At 58.1% G+C, this 13083-nt stretch overlaps 1 long non-coding RNA gene across 1 annotated transcript in view; it reads left to right on the top strand.

Annotated features, from left to right (window-relative positions):
* Nucleotides 1-13083, top strand: part of LOC138746695 (uncharacterized) — a 246045-nt gene that overhangs the window by 201413 nt on the left and 31549 nt on the right. The gene's annotated exons all lie outside the window — the stretch shown is intronic.

The following is a 13083-nucleotide window of genomic DNA, read 5'->3' as shown; positions in this document are numbered from 1 at the left end:
AGGGGCAGTGGGATCAGTGTGGGGGCTGATACAGGACTGTGGGAAGAGTGAGGGGCAGTGGAATCAGTGTGGGGACTGATACAGGACTGTGGGGAGAGAGAGGGGCAGTGGGATCAGTGTGGGGACAGATACAGGACTGTGGGAAGAGAGAGGGGCAGTGGAATCAGTGTGGGGACTGATACAGGACTGTGGGAAGAGCGAGGGGCAGTGGGATCAGTGTGGAGACTGATACTTAACTGTGGGGAGAGAGAGCGGCAGTGGAATCCGTGTGGGGACTGATACAGGACTGTGGGGAGAGACAGGCGCAGTGGGATCAATGTGGGGGCTGATACAGGACTGTGGGGAGAGACAGGGGAAGTGGGATCAGTGTGGGGACTGATACTGGACTGTGGGGAGAGAGAGGGGCAGTGGGATCAGTGTGGGGACTGATACAGGGCTGTGCGAAGAAAGAGGGGCAGTGGTATCAGTGTGGGGACTGATACAGGACTATGGCAGTGAGAGGGGCAGTGGGATCAGATTGGGGACTGATACAGGACAGTGAGGAGTGAGATGGGCAGTGGTATCAGTGTGGGGACTGATACAGGACTGCGGGGAGTGAGGGGGCAGTGGGATCAGTGTGGGGACTGACACAGGACTGTGGGGAGAGAGAGGGGCAGTGGGATCAGTGTGGGGACTGATACAGGGCCGTGGGGAAAGAGAGGGGCAGGGGGGATCAGTGTGGGGACTGATACAGGGCTGTGGGGAGAGAGAGGGGCAGTGGGATCATTGTGGAGACTGATACAGGACTGTGGAAAGAGAGAGGGGCAGTGGAATCAGTGTGGGGACTGATACAGGACTGTGGGCAGAGAGAGGGGCAGTGGGATCAGTGTGGGGACTGATACCGGACTGTGGGGAGAGAGAGGGGCAGTGGGATCAGTGTGGGAACTGATACTGGACTGTGAGCAGAGAGGGGGGCAGGGGGATCAGTTTGGGGACTGATATAGGACTGTGGGGAGTGAGAGGGGCAGTAGGATCAGTGTGGGGACTGATACAGGACTGTGGGAGAGAGAGGGGCAGTGGGATCAGTGTGGGGACTGATACTGGACTGTGGGGAGTGAGAGGGGCAGTAGGATCAGTGTGGGGACTGATACTGGACTGTGGGAAGAGCGAGGGGCAGTGGGATCAGTGTGGAGACTGATACAGGACTGTGGGAAGAGAGAGGGGCAGTGGAATCAGTGTGGGGACTGATACAGGACTGTGGGAAGAGAGAGGTGCAGTGGAATCAGTGTGGGGACTGATACAGGGCTGTGCGAAGAGAGAGGGGCAGTGGGATCAGTGTGGGGGCTGATACAGGACTGTTGGAAGAGCGAGGGGCAATGGGATCAGTGTGGAGACTGATACAGGACTGTGGGAAGAGAGAGGACAGTGGAATCAGTGTGGGGACTGATACAGGACTGTGGGAAGAGAGAGGGGCAGTGGAATCAGTGTGTGGACTGATACAGGGCTGTGCGAAGAGAGAGGGGTAGTGGGATCAGTGTGGGGGCTGATACAGGACTGTGGGAAGAGCGAGGGGCAGTGGGATCAGTGTGGAGACTGATACTTAACTGTGGGGAGAGAGAGGGGCAGTGGAATCAGTGTGGGGACTGATACAGGACTGTGGGGAGAGAGAGGAGCAGTGGGATCAGTGTGGGGACTGATACAGGGCTGTGCGAAGAGAGAGGAGCAGTGGGATCAGTGTGGAGGCTGATACAGGACTGTGGGAAGAACGAGGGGCAGTGGGATCAGTGTGGAGACTGATACAGGACTGTGGGAAGAGAGAGGGGCAGTGGAATCAGTGTGGGGACTGATATAGAACTGTGGGGAGAGAGAGGGGCAGTGGGATCAGTGTGGGGGCTGATACAGGACTGTGGGAAGAGCGAGGGGCAGTGGAATCAGTGTGGGGACTGATACAGGACTGTGGGGAGAGAGAGGGGCAGTGGGATCAGTGTGGGGACTGATACAGGGCTGTGCAAAGAGAGAGGGGCAGTGGGATCAGTGTGGGGGCTGAAACAGGACTGTGGGAAGAGCGAGGGGCAGTGGAATCAGTGTGGGGACTGATACAGGACTGTGGGGAGAGAGAGGGGCAGTGGGATCAGTGTGGGGACTGATACAGGGCTGTGCGAAGAGAGAGGGGCAGTGGGATCAGTGTGGGGGCTGATAGAGGACTGTGGGAAGAGCGAGGGGCAGTGGGATCAGTGTGGAGACTGATACAGGACTGTGGGAAGAGAGAGGGGCAGTGGAATCAGTGTGGGGACTGATACAGGACTGTGGGAAGAGAGAGGGGCAGTGGAATCAGTGTGGGGACTGATACAGGGCTGTGCGAAGAGAGAGGGGCAGTGGGATCAGTGTGGGGGCTGATACAGGACTGTGGGAAGAGAGAGGGGCAGTGGGATCAGTGTGGAGACTGATACAGGACTGTGGGAAGAGAGAGAGGCAGTGGAATCAGTGTGGGGACTGATACAGGACTGTGGGAAGAGAGAGGGGCAATGGAATCAGTGTGGGGACTGATACAGGGCTGTGCGAAGAGAGAGGGGCAGTGGGATCAGTGTGGGGGCTGATACAGGACTGTGGGAAGAGCGAGGGGCAGTGGGATCAGTGTGGAGACTAATACATAACTGTGGGGAGAGAGAGGGGCAGTGGAATCAGTGTGGGGACTGATTCAGGACTGTGGGGAGAGAGAGGGGCAGTGGGATCAGTGTGGAGACTGATACAGGACTGTGGGAAGAGAGAGGGGCAGTGGAATCAGTGTGGGGGCTGATACAGGACTGTGGGGCGAGAGAGAGGCAGTGGGATCAGTGTGGAGACTGATACAGGACTGTGGGAAGAGAGAGGGGCAGTGGAATCAGTGTGGGGACTGATACAGGACTGTGGGGAGAGAGAGGGGCAGTGGGATCAGTGTGGGGACTGATACTGGACTGTGGGGAGAGAGAGGGGCAGTGGGATCAGTGTGGGGACTGATACAGGGCTGTGCGAAGAGAGAGGGGCAGTGGGATCAGTGAGGGGGCTGATACAGGACTGTGGGAAGAGCGAGGGGCAGTGGAATCAGTGTGGGGACTGATACAGGACTGTGGGGAGAGAGAGGGGCAGTGGGATCAGTGTGGGGACTGATACAGGGCTGTGCGAAGAGAGAGGGGCAGTGGGATCAGTGTGGGGGCTGATACAGGACTGTGTGAAGAGCGAGGGGCAGTGGGATCAGTGTGGAGACTGATACAGGTCTGTGGGAAGAGAGAGGGGCAGTGGAATCAGTGTGGGGACTGATACAGGACTGTGGGGAGAGAGAGGGGCAGTGGGATCAGTGTGGGGACTGATACAGGGCCGTGGGGAGAGAGAGGGGCAGGGGGGATCAGTGTGGGGACTGATACAGGGCTGTGGGGAGAGAGAGGGGCAGTGGGATCAGTGTGGGGACTGATACAGGACTGTGGGCAGAGAGAGGGGCAGTGGGATCAGTGTGGGGACTGATACTGGACTGTGGGGAGAGAGAGGGGCAGTGGGATCAGTTTGGGAACTGATACTGGACTGTGAGCAGAGAGGGGGGCAGGGGGATCAGTTTGGGGACTGATATAGGACTGTGGGGAGTGAGAGGGGCAGTAGGATCAGTGTGGGGACTGATACAGGACTGTGGGAGAGAGAGGGGCATTGGGATCAGTGTGGGGACTGATACTGTACTGTGGGGAGTGAGAGGGGCAGTAGGATCAGTGTGGGGACTGATACTTAACTGTGGGGAGAGAGAGGGGCAGTGGAATCACTGTGGGGACTGATACAGGACTGTGGGGAGAGAGAGGGGCATTGGGATCAGTGTGGGGGCTGATACAGGACTGTGGGAAGAGCGAGGGGCAGTGGGATCAGTGTGGAGACTGATACTTAACTGTGGGGAGAGAGGGGCAGTGGAATCACTGTGGGGACTGATACAGGACTGTGGGGAGAGAGAGGGGCAGTGGGATCAGTGTGGGGACTGATACAGGGCTGTGCGAAGAGAGAGGGGCAGTGGGATCAGTGTGGAGGCTGATACAGGACTGTGGGAAGAGCGAGGGGCAGTGGGATCAGTGTGGAGACTGATACAGGACTGTGGGAAGAAAGAGGGGCAGTGGAATCAGTGTGGGGACTGATATAGGACTGTGGGGAGAGAGAGGGGCAGTGGGATCAGTGTGGGGACTGATACTTGACTGTGGGTAGAGAGAGGGGCAGTGGGATCAGTGTGGGGACTGATACAGGGCTCTGCGAAGAGAGAGGGGCAGTGGGATCAGTGTGGGGGCTGATACAGGACTGTGGGAAGAGCGAGGCGCAGTGGAATCAGTGTGGGGACTGATACAGGACTGTGGGGAGAGAGAGGGGCAGTGGGATCAGTGTGGGGACTGATACAGGGCTGTGCGAAGAGAGAGGGGCAGTGGGATCAGTGTGGGGGCTGATACAGGACTGTGGGAAGAGCGAGGGGCAGTGGGATCAGTGTGGAGACTGATACAGGACTGTGGGAAGAGAGAGGGGCAGTGGAATCAGTGTGGGGACTGATACAGGACTGTGGGGAGAGAGAGGGGCAGTGGGATCAGTGTGGGGGCTGATACAGGACTGTGGGAAGAGAGAGGGGCAGTGGGATCAGTGTGGAGACTGATACAGGACTGTGGGAAGAGAGAGGGGCAGTGGAATCAGTGTGGGGACTGATACAGGACTGTGGGAAGAGAGAGGGGCAGTGGAATCAGTGTGGGGACTGATACAGGGCTGTGCGAAGAGAGAGGGGCAGTGGGATCAGTGTGGGGGCTGATACAGGACTGTGGGAAGAGCGAGGGGCAGTGGGATCAGTGTGGAGACTGATACTTAACTGTGGGGAGAGAGAGGAGCAGTGGAATCAGTGTGGGGACTGATTCAGGACTGTGGGGAGAGAGAGGGGCAGTGGGATCAGTGTGGGGACTGATAAAGGGCTGTGCGAAGAGAGAGGTGCAGTGGGATCAGTGTGGAGGCTGATACAGGACTGTGGGAAGAGCGAGGGGCAGTGGGATCAGTGTGGAGACTGATACAGGACTGTGGGAGGAGAGAGGGGCAGTGGAATGAGGGTGGGGACTGATACAGGACTGTGGGGAGAGAGAGGGGCAGTGGGATCAGTGTGGGGACTGATACTGGACTGTGGGGAGAGAGAGGGGCAGTGGGATCAGTGTGGGCACTGATACAGGGCTGTGCGAAGAGAGAGGGGCAGTGGGATCAGTGTGGGGGCTGATACAGGACTGTGGGAAGAGTGAGGGGCAGTGGAATCAGTGTGGGGACTGATACAGGACTGTGGGGAGAGAGAGGGGCAGTGGGATCAGTGTGGGGACAGATACAGGACTGTGGGAAGAGAGAGGGGCAGTGGAATCAGTGTGGGGACTGATACAGGACTGTGGGAAGAGCGAGGGGCAGTGGGATCAGTGTGGAGACTGATACTTAACTGTGGGGAGAGAGAGGGGCAGTGGAATCCGTGTGGGGACTGATACAGGATTGTGGGGAGAGACAGGCGCAGTGGGATCAATGTGGGGGCTGATACAGGACTGTGGGGAGAGACAGGGGCAGTGGGATCAGTGTGGGGACTGATACTGGACTGTGGGGAGAGAGAGGGGCAGTGGGATCAGTGTGGGGACTGATACAGGGCTGTGCGAAGAAAGAGGGGCAGTGGTATCAGTGTGGGGACTGATACAGGACTATGGCAGTGAGAGGGGCAGTGGGATCAGATTGGGGACTGATACAGGACAGTGAGGAGTGAGATGGGCAGTGGTATCAGTGTGGGGACTGATACAGGACTGCGGGGAGTGAGGGGGCAGTGGGATCAGTGTGGGGACTGACACAGGACTGTGGGGAGAGAGAGGGGCAGTGGGATCAGTGTGGGGACTGATACAGGGCCGTGGGGAAAGAGAGGGGCAGGGGGGATCAGTGTGGGGACTGATACAGGGCTGTGGGGAGAGAGAGGGGCAGTGGGATCATTGTGGAGACTGATACAGGACTGTGGAAAGAGAGAGGGGCAGTGGAATCAGTGTGGGGACTGATACAGGACTGTGGGCAGAGAGAGGGGCAGTGGGATCAGTGTGGGGACTGATACCGGACTGTGGGGAGTGAGAGGGGCAGTGGGATCAGTGTGGGAACTGATACTGGACTGTGAGCAGAGAGGGGGGCAGGGGGATCAGTTTGGGGACTGATATAGGACTGTGGGGAGTGAGAGGGGCAGTAGGATCAGTGTGGGGACTGATACAGGACTGTGGGAGAGAGAGGGGCAGTGGGATCAGTGTGGGGACTGATACTGGACTGTGGGGAGTGAGAGGGGCAGTAGGATCAGTGTGGGGACTGATACTGGACTGTGGGAAGAGCGAGGGGCAGTGGGATCAGTGTGGAGACTGATACAGGACTGTGGGAAGAGAGAGGGGCAGTGGAATCAGTGTGGGGACTGATACAGGACTGTGGGAAGAGAGAGGGGCAGTGGAATCACTGTGGGGACTGATACAGGACTGTGGGGAGAGAGAGGGGCAGTGGGTTCAGTGTGGGGACTGATACAGGGCTGTGCGAAGAGAGAGGGGCAGTGGGATCAGTGTGGAGGCTGATACAGGACTGTGGGAAGAGCGAGGGGCAGTGGGATCAGTGTGGAGACTGATACAGGACTGTGGGAAGAAAGAGGGGCAGTGGGAAATCAGTGTGGGGACTGATACAGGACTGTGGGGAGAGAGAGGGGCAGTGGGATCAGTGTGGGGACTGATACAGGGCTGTGCGAAGAGAGAGGGGCAGTGGATCAGTGTGGAGGCTGATACAGGACTGTGGGAAGAGCGAGGGGCAGTGGGATCAGTGTGGAGACTGATACAGGACTGTGGGAAGAAAGAGGGGCAGTGGAATCAGTGTGGGGACTGATATAGGACTGTGGGGAGAGAGAGGGGCAGTGGGATCAGTGTGGGGACTGATACTGGACTGTGGGTAGAGAGAGGGGCAGTGGGATCAGTGTGGGGACTGATACAGGGCTCTGCGAAGAGAGAGGGGCAGTGGGATCAGTGTGGGGGCTGATACAGGACTGTGGGAAGAGCGAGGGGCAGTGGAATCAGTGTGGGGACTGATACAGGACTGTGGGGAGAGAGAGGGGCAGTGGGATCAGTGTGGGGACTGATACAGGGCTGTGCGAAGAGAGAGGGGCAGTGGGATCAGTGTGGGGGCTGATACAGGACTGTGGGAAGAGCGAGGGGCAGTGGGATCAGTGTGGAGACTGATACAGGACTGTGGGAAGAGAGAGGGGCAGTGGAATCAGTGTGGGGACTGATACAGGACTGTGGGGAGAGAGAGGGGCAGTGGGATCAGTGTGGGGGCTGATACAGGACTGTGGGAAGAGAGAGGGGCAGTGGGATCAGTGTGGAGACTGATACAGGACTGTGGGAAGAGAGAGGGGCAGTGGAATCAGTGTGGGGACTGATACAGGACTGTGGGAAGAGAGAGGGGCAGTGGAATCAGTGTGGGGACTGATACAGGGCTGTGCGAAGAGAGAGGGGCAGTGGGATCAGTGTGGGGGCTGATACAGGACTGTGGGAAGAGCGAGGGGCAGTGGGATCAGTGTGGAGACTGATACTTAACTGTGGGGAGAGAGAGGAGCAGTGGAATCAGTGTGGGGACTGATTCAGGACTGTGGGGAGAGAGAGGGGCAGTGGGATCAGTGTGGGGACTGATAAAGGGCTGTGCGAAGAGAGAGGTGCAGTGGGATCAGTGTGGAGGCTGATACAGGACTGTGGGAAGAGCGAGGGGCAGTGGGATCAGTGTGTAGACTGATACAGGACTGTGGGAAGAGAGAGGGGCAGTGGAATGAGGGTGGGGACTGATACAGGACTGTGGGGAGAGAGAGGGGCAGTGGGATCAGTGTGGGGACTGATACTGGACTGTGGGGAGAGAGAGGGGCAGTGGGATCAGTGTGGGCACTGATACAGGGCTGTGCGAAGAGAGAGGGGCAGTGGGATCAGTGTGGGGGCTGATACAGGACTGTGGGAAGAGTGAGGGGCAGTGGAATCAGTGTGGGGACTGATACAGGACTGTGGGGAGAGAGAGGGGCAGTGGGATCAGTGTGGGGACAGATACAGGACTGTGGGAAGAGAGAGGGGCAGTGGAATCAGTGTGGGGACTGATACAGGACTGTGGGAAGAGCGAGGGGCAGTGGGATCAGTGTGGAGACTGATACTTAACTGTGGGGAGAGAGAGGGGCAGTGGAATCCGTGTGGGGACTGATACAGGACTGTGGGGAGAGACAGGCGCAGTGGGATCAATGTGGGGGCTGATACAGGACTGTGGGGAGAGACAGGGGCAGTGGGATCAGTGTGGGGACTGATACTGGACTGTGGGGAGAGAGAGGGGCAGTGGGATCAGTGTGGGGACTGATACAGGTCTGTGCGAAGAAAGAGGGGCAGTGGTATCAGTGTGGGGACTGATACAGGACTATGGCAGTGAGAGGGGCAGTGGGATCAGATTGGGGACTGATACAGGACAGTGAGGAATGAGATGGGCAGTGGTATCAGTGTGGGGACTGATACAGGACTGCGGGGAGTGAGGGGGCAGTGGGATCAGTGTGGGGACTGACACAGGACTGTGGGGAGAGAGAGGGGCAGTGGGATCAGTGTGGGGACTGATACAGGGCCGTGGGGAAAGAGAGGGGCAGGGGGGATCAGTGTGGGGACTGATACAGGGCTGTGGGGAGAGAGAGGGGCAGTGGGATCATTGTGGAGACTGATACAGGACTGTGGAAAGAGAGAGGGGCAGTGGAATCAGTGTGGGGACTGATACAGGACTGTGGGCAGAGAGAGGGGCAGTGGGATCAGTGTGGGGACTGATACCGGACTGTGGGGAGAGAGAGGGGCAGTGGGATCAGTGTGGGAACTGATACTGGACTGTGAGCAGAGAGGGGGGCAGGGGGATCAGTTTGGGGACTGATATAGGACTGTGGGGAGTGAGAGGGGCAGTAGGATCAGTGTGGGGACTGATACAGGACTGTGGGAGAGAGAGGGGCAGTGGGATCAGTGTGGGGACTGATACTGGACTGTGGGGAGTGAGAGGGGCAGTAGGATCAGTGTGGGGACTGATACTGGACTGTGGGAAGAGCGAGGGGCAGTGGGATCAGTGTGGAGACTGATACAGGACTGTGGGAAGAGAGAGGGGCAGTGGAATCAGTGTGGGGACTGATACAGGACTGTGGGAAGAGAGAGGGGCAGTGGAATCAGTGTGGGGACTGATACAGGGCTGTGCGAAGAGAGAGGGGCAGTGGGATCAGTGTGGGGGCTGATACAGGACTGTTGGAAGAGCGAGGGGCAGTGGGATCAGTGTGGAGACTGATACAGGACTGTGGGAAGAGAGAGGACAGTGGAATCAGTGTGGGGACTGATACAGGACTGTGGGAAGAGAGAGGGGCAGTGGAATCAGTGTGTGGACTGATACAGGGCTGTGCGAAGAGAGAGGGGTAGTGGGATCAGTGTGGGGGCTGATACAGGACTGTGGGAAGAGCGAGGGGCAGTGGGATCAGTGTGGAGACTGATACTTAACTGTGGGGAGAGAGAGGGGCAGTGGAATCAGTGTGGGGACTGATACAGGACTGTGGGGAGAGAGAGGAGCAGTGGGATCTGTGTGGGGACTGATACAGGGCTGTGCGAAGAGAGAGGAGCAGTGGGATCAGTGTGGAGGCTGATACAGGACTGTGGGAAGAACGAGGGGATGTGGGATCAGTGTGGAGACTGATACAGGACTGTGGGAAGAGAGAGGGGCAGTGGAATCAGTGTGGGGACTGATATAGAACTGTGGGGAGAGAGAGGGGCAGTGGGATCAGTGTGGGGACTGATACTGGACTGTGGGTAGAGAGAGGGGCAGTGGGATCAGTGTGGGGACTGATACAGGACTGTGCGAAGAGAGAGGGGCAGTGGGATCAGTGTGGGGGCTGATACAGGACTGTGGGAAGAGCGAGGGGCAGTGGAATCAGTGTGGGGACTGATACAGGACTGTGGGGAGAGAGAGGGGCAGTGGGATCAGTGTGGGGACTGATACAGGGCTGTGCGAAGAGAGAGGGGCAGTGGGATCAGTGTGGGGGCTGAAACAGGACTGTGGGAAGAGCGAGGGGCAGTGGAATCAGTGTGGGGACTGATACAGGACTGTGGGGAGAGAGAGGGGCAGTGGGATCAGTGTGGGGACTGATACAGGGCTGTGCGAAGAGAGAGGGGCAGTGGGATCAGTGTGGGGGCTGATAGAGGACTGTGGGAAGAGCGAGGGGCAGTGGGATCAGTGTGGAGACTGATACAGGACTGTGGGAAGAGAGAGGGGCAGTGGAATCAGTGTGGGGACTGATACAGGACTGTGGGAAGAGAGAGGGGCAGTGGAATCAGTGTGGGGACTGATACAGGGCTGTGCGAAGAGAGAGGGGCAGTGGGATCAGTGTGGGGGCTGATACAGGACTGTGGGAAGAGAGAGGGGCAGTGGGATCAGTGTGGAGACTGATACAGGACTGTGGGAAGAGAGAGAGGCAGTGGAATCAGTGTGGGGACTGATACAGGACTGTGGGAAGAGAGAGGGGCAATGGAATCAGTGTGGGGACTGATACAGGGCTGTGCGAAGAGAGAGGGGCAGTGGGATCAGTGTGGGGGCTGATACAGGACTGTGGGAAGAGCGAGGGGCAGTGGGATCAGTGTGGAGACTGATACTTAACTGTGGGGAGAGAGAGGGGCAGTGGAATCAGTGTGGGGACTGATTCAGGACTGTGGGGAGAGAGAGGGGCAGTGGGATCAGTGTGGAGACTGATACAGGACTGTGGGAAGAGAGAGGGGCAGTGGAATCAGTGTGGGGGCTGATACAGGACTGTGGGGCGAGAGAGAGGCAGTGGGATCAGTGTGGAGACTGATACAGGACTGTGGGAAGAGAGAGGGGCAGTGGAATCAGTGTGGGGACTGATACAGGACTGTGGGGAGAGAGAGGGGCAGTGGGATCAGTGTGGGGACTGATACTGGACTGTGGGGAGAGAGAGGGGCAGTGGGATCAGTGTGGGGACTGATACAGGGCTGTGCGAAGAGAGAGGGGCAGTGGGATCAGTGAGGGGGCTGATACAGGACTGTGGGAAGAGCGAGGGGCAGTGGAATCAGTGTGGGGACTGATACAGGACTGTGGGGAGAGAGAGGGGCAGTGGGATCAGTGTGGGGACTGATACAGGGCTGTGCGAAGAGAGAGGGGCAGTGGGATCAGTGTGGGGGCTGATACAGGACTGTGTGAAGAGCGAGGGGCAGTGGGATCAGTGTGGAGACTGATACAGGTCTGTGGGAAGAGAGAGGGGCAGTGGAATCAGTGTGGGGACTGATACAGGACTGTGGGGAGAGAGAGGGGCAGTGGGATCAGTGTGGGGACTGATACAGGGCCGTGGGGAGAGAGAGGGGCAGGGGGGATCAGTGTGGGGACTGATACAGGGCTGTGGGGAGAGAGAGGGGCAGTGGGATCAGTGTGGGGACTGATACAGGACTGTGGGCAGAGAGAGGGGCAGTGGGATCAGTGTGGGGACTGATACAGGACTGTGGGGAGAGAGAGGGGCAGTGGGATCAGTTTGGGAACTGATACTGGACTGTGAGCAGAGAGGGGGGCAGGGGGATCAGTTTGGGGACTGATATAGGACTGTGGGGAGTGAGAGGGGCAGTAGGATCAGTGTGGGGACTGATACAGGACTGTGGGAGAGAGAGGGGCATTGGGATCAGTGTGGGGACTGATACTGGACTGTGGGGAGTGAGAGGGGCAGTAGGATCAGTGTGGGGACTGATACTGGACTGTGGGAAGAGCGAGGGGCAGTGGGATCAGTGTGGAGACTGATACAGGACTGTGGGAAGAGAGAGGGGCAGTGGAATCAGTGTGGGGACTGATACAGGACTGTGGGAAGAGAGAGGGGCAGTGGAATCAGTGTGGGGACTGATACAGGGCTGTGCGAAGAGAGAGGGGCAGTGGGATCAGTGTGGGGGCTGAAACAGGACTGTGGGAAGAGCGAGGGGCAGTGGGATCAGTGTGGAGACTGATACAGGACTGTGGGAAGAGAGATGGGCAGTGGAATCAGTGTGGGGACTGATACAGGACTGTGGGGAGAGAGAGGGGCAGTGGGATCAGTGTGGGGACTGATACAGGGCTGTGCGAAGAGAGAGGGGCAGTGGGATCAGTGTGGGGGCTGATAGAGGACTGTGGGAAGAGCGAGGGGCAGTGTGATCAGTGTGGAGACTGATACAGGACTGTGGGAAGAGAGAGGGGCAGTGGAATCAGTGTGGGGACTGATACCGGACTGTGGGAAGAGAGAGGGGCAGTGGAATCAGTGTGGGGACTGATACAGGGCTGTGCGAAGAGAGAGGGGCAGTGGGATCAGTGTGGGGGCTGATACAGGACTGTGGGAATAGAGAGGGGCAGTGGGATCAGTGTGGAGACTGATACAGGACTGTGGGAAGAGAGAGAGGCAGTGGAATCAGTGTGGGGACTGATACAGGACTGTGGGAAGAGAGAGGGGCAATGGAATCAGTGTGGGGACTGATACAGGGCTGTGCGAAGAGAGAGGGGCAGTGGGATCAGTGTGGGGGCTGATACAGGACTTTGGGAAGAGCGAGGGGCAGTGGGATCAGTGTGGAGACTGATACTTAACTGTGGGGAGAGAGAGGGGCAGTGGAATCAGTGTGGGGACTGATTCAGGACTGTGGGGAGAGAGAGGGGCAGTGGGATCAGTGTGGAGACTGATACAGGACTGTGGGAAGAGAGAGGGGCAGTGGAATCAGTGTGGGGGCTGATACAGGACTGTGGGGCGAGAGAGGGGCAGTGGGATCAGTGTGGAGACTGATACAGGACTGTGGGAAGAGAGAGGGGCAGTGGAATCAGTGTGGGGACTGATACAGGACTGTGGGGAGAGAGAGGGGCAGTGGGATCAGTGTGGGGACTCATACTGGACTGTGGGGAGAGAGAGGGGCAGTGGGATCAGTGTGGGGACTGATACAGGGCTGTGCGAAGAGAGAGGGGCAGTGGGATCAGTGAGGGGGCTGATACAGGACTGTGGGAAGAGCGAGGGGCAGTGGAATCAGTGTGGGGACTGATACAGGACTGTGG

The sequence above is a fragment of the Narcine bancroftii genome, chromosome 1 (genome assembly GCF_036971445.1).
Source record: "Narcine bancroftii isolate sNarBan1 chromosome 1, sNarBan1.hap1, whole genome shotgun sequence".
NCBI classification, from domain to species: Eukaryota; Metazoa; Chordata; class Chondrichthyes; order Torpediniformes; family Narcinidae; genus Narcine; species Narcine bancroftii.
The sequence above is the reverse complement of the archived record's forward strand: the minus strand, read 5'-3'. Positions and strand labels throughout refer to the sequence as shown.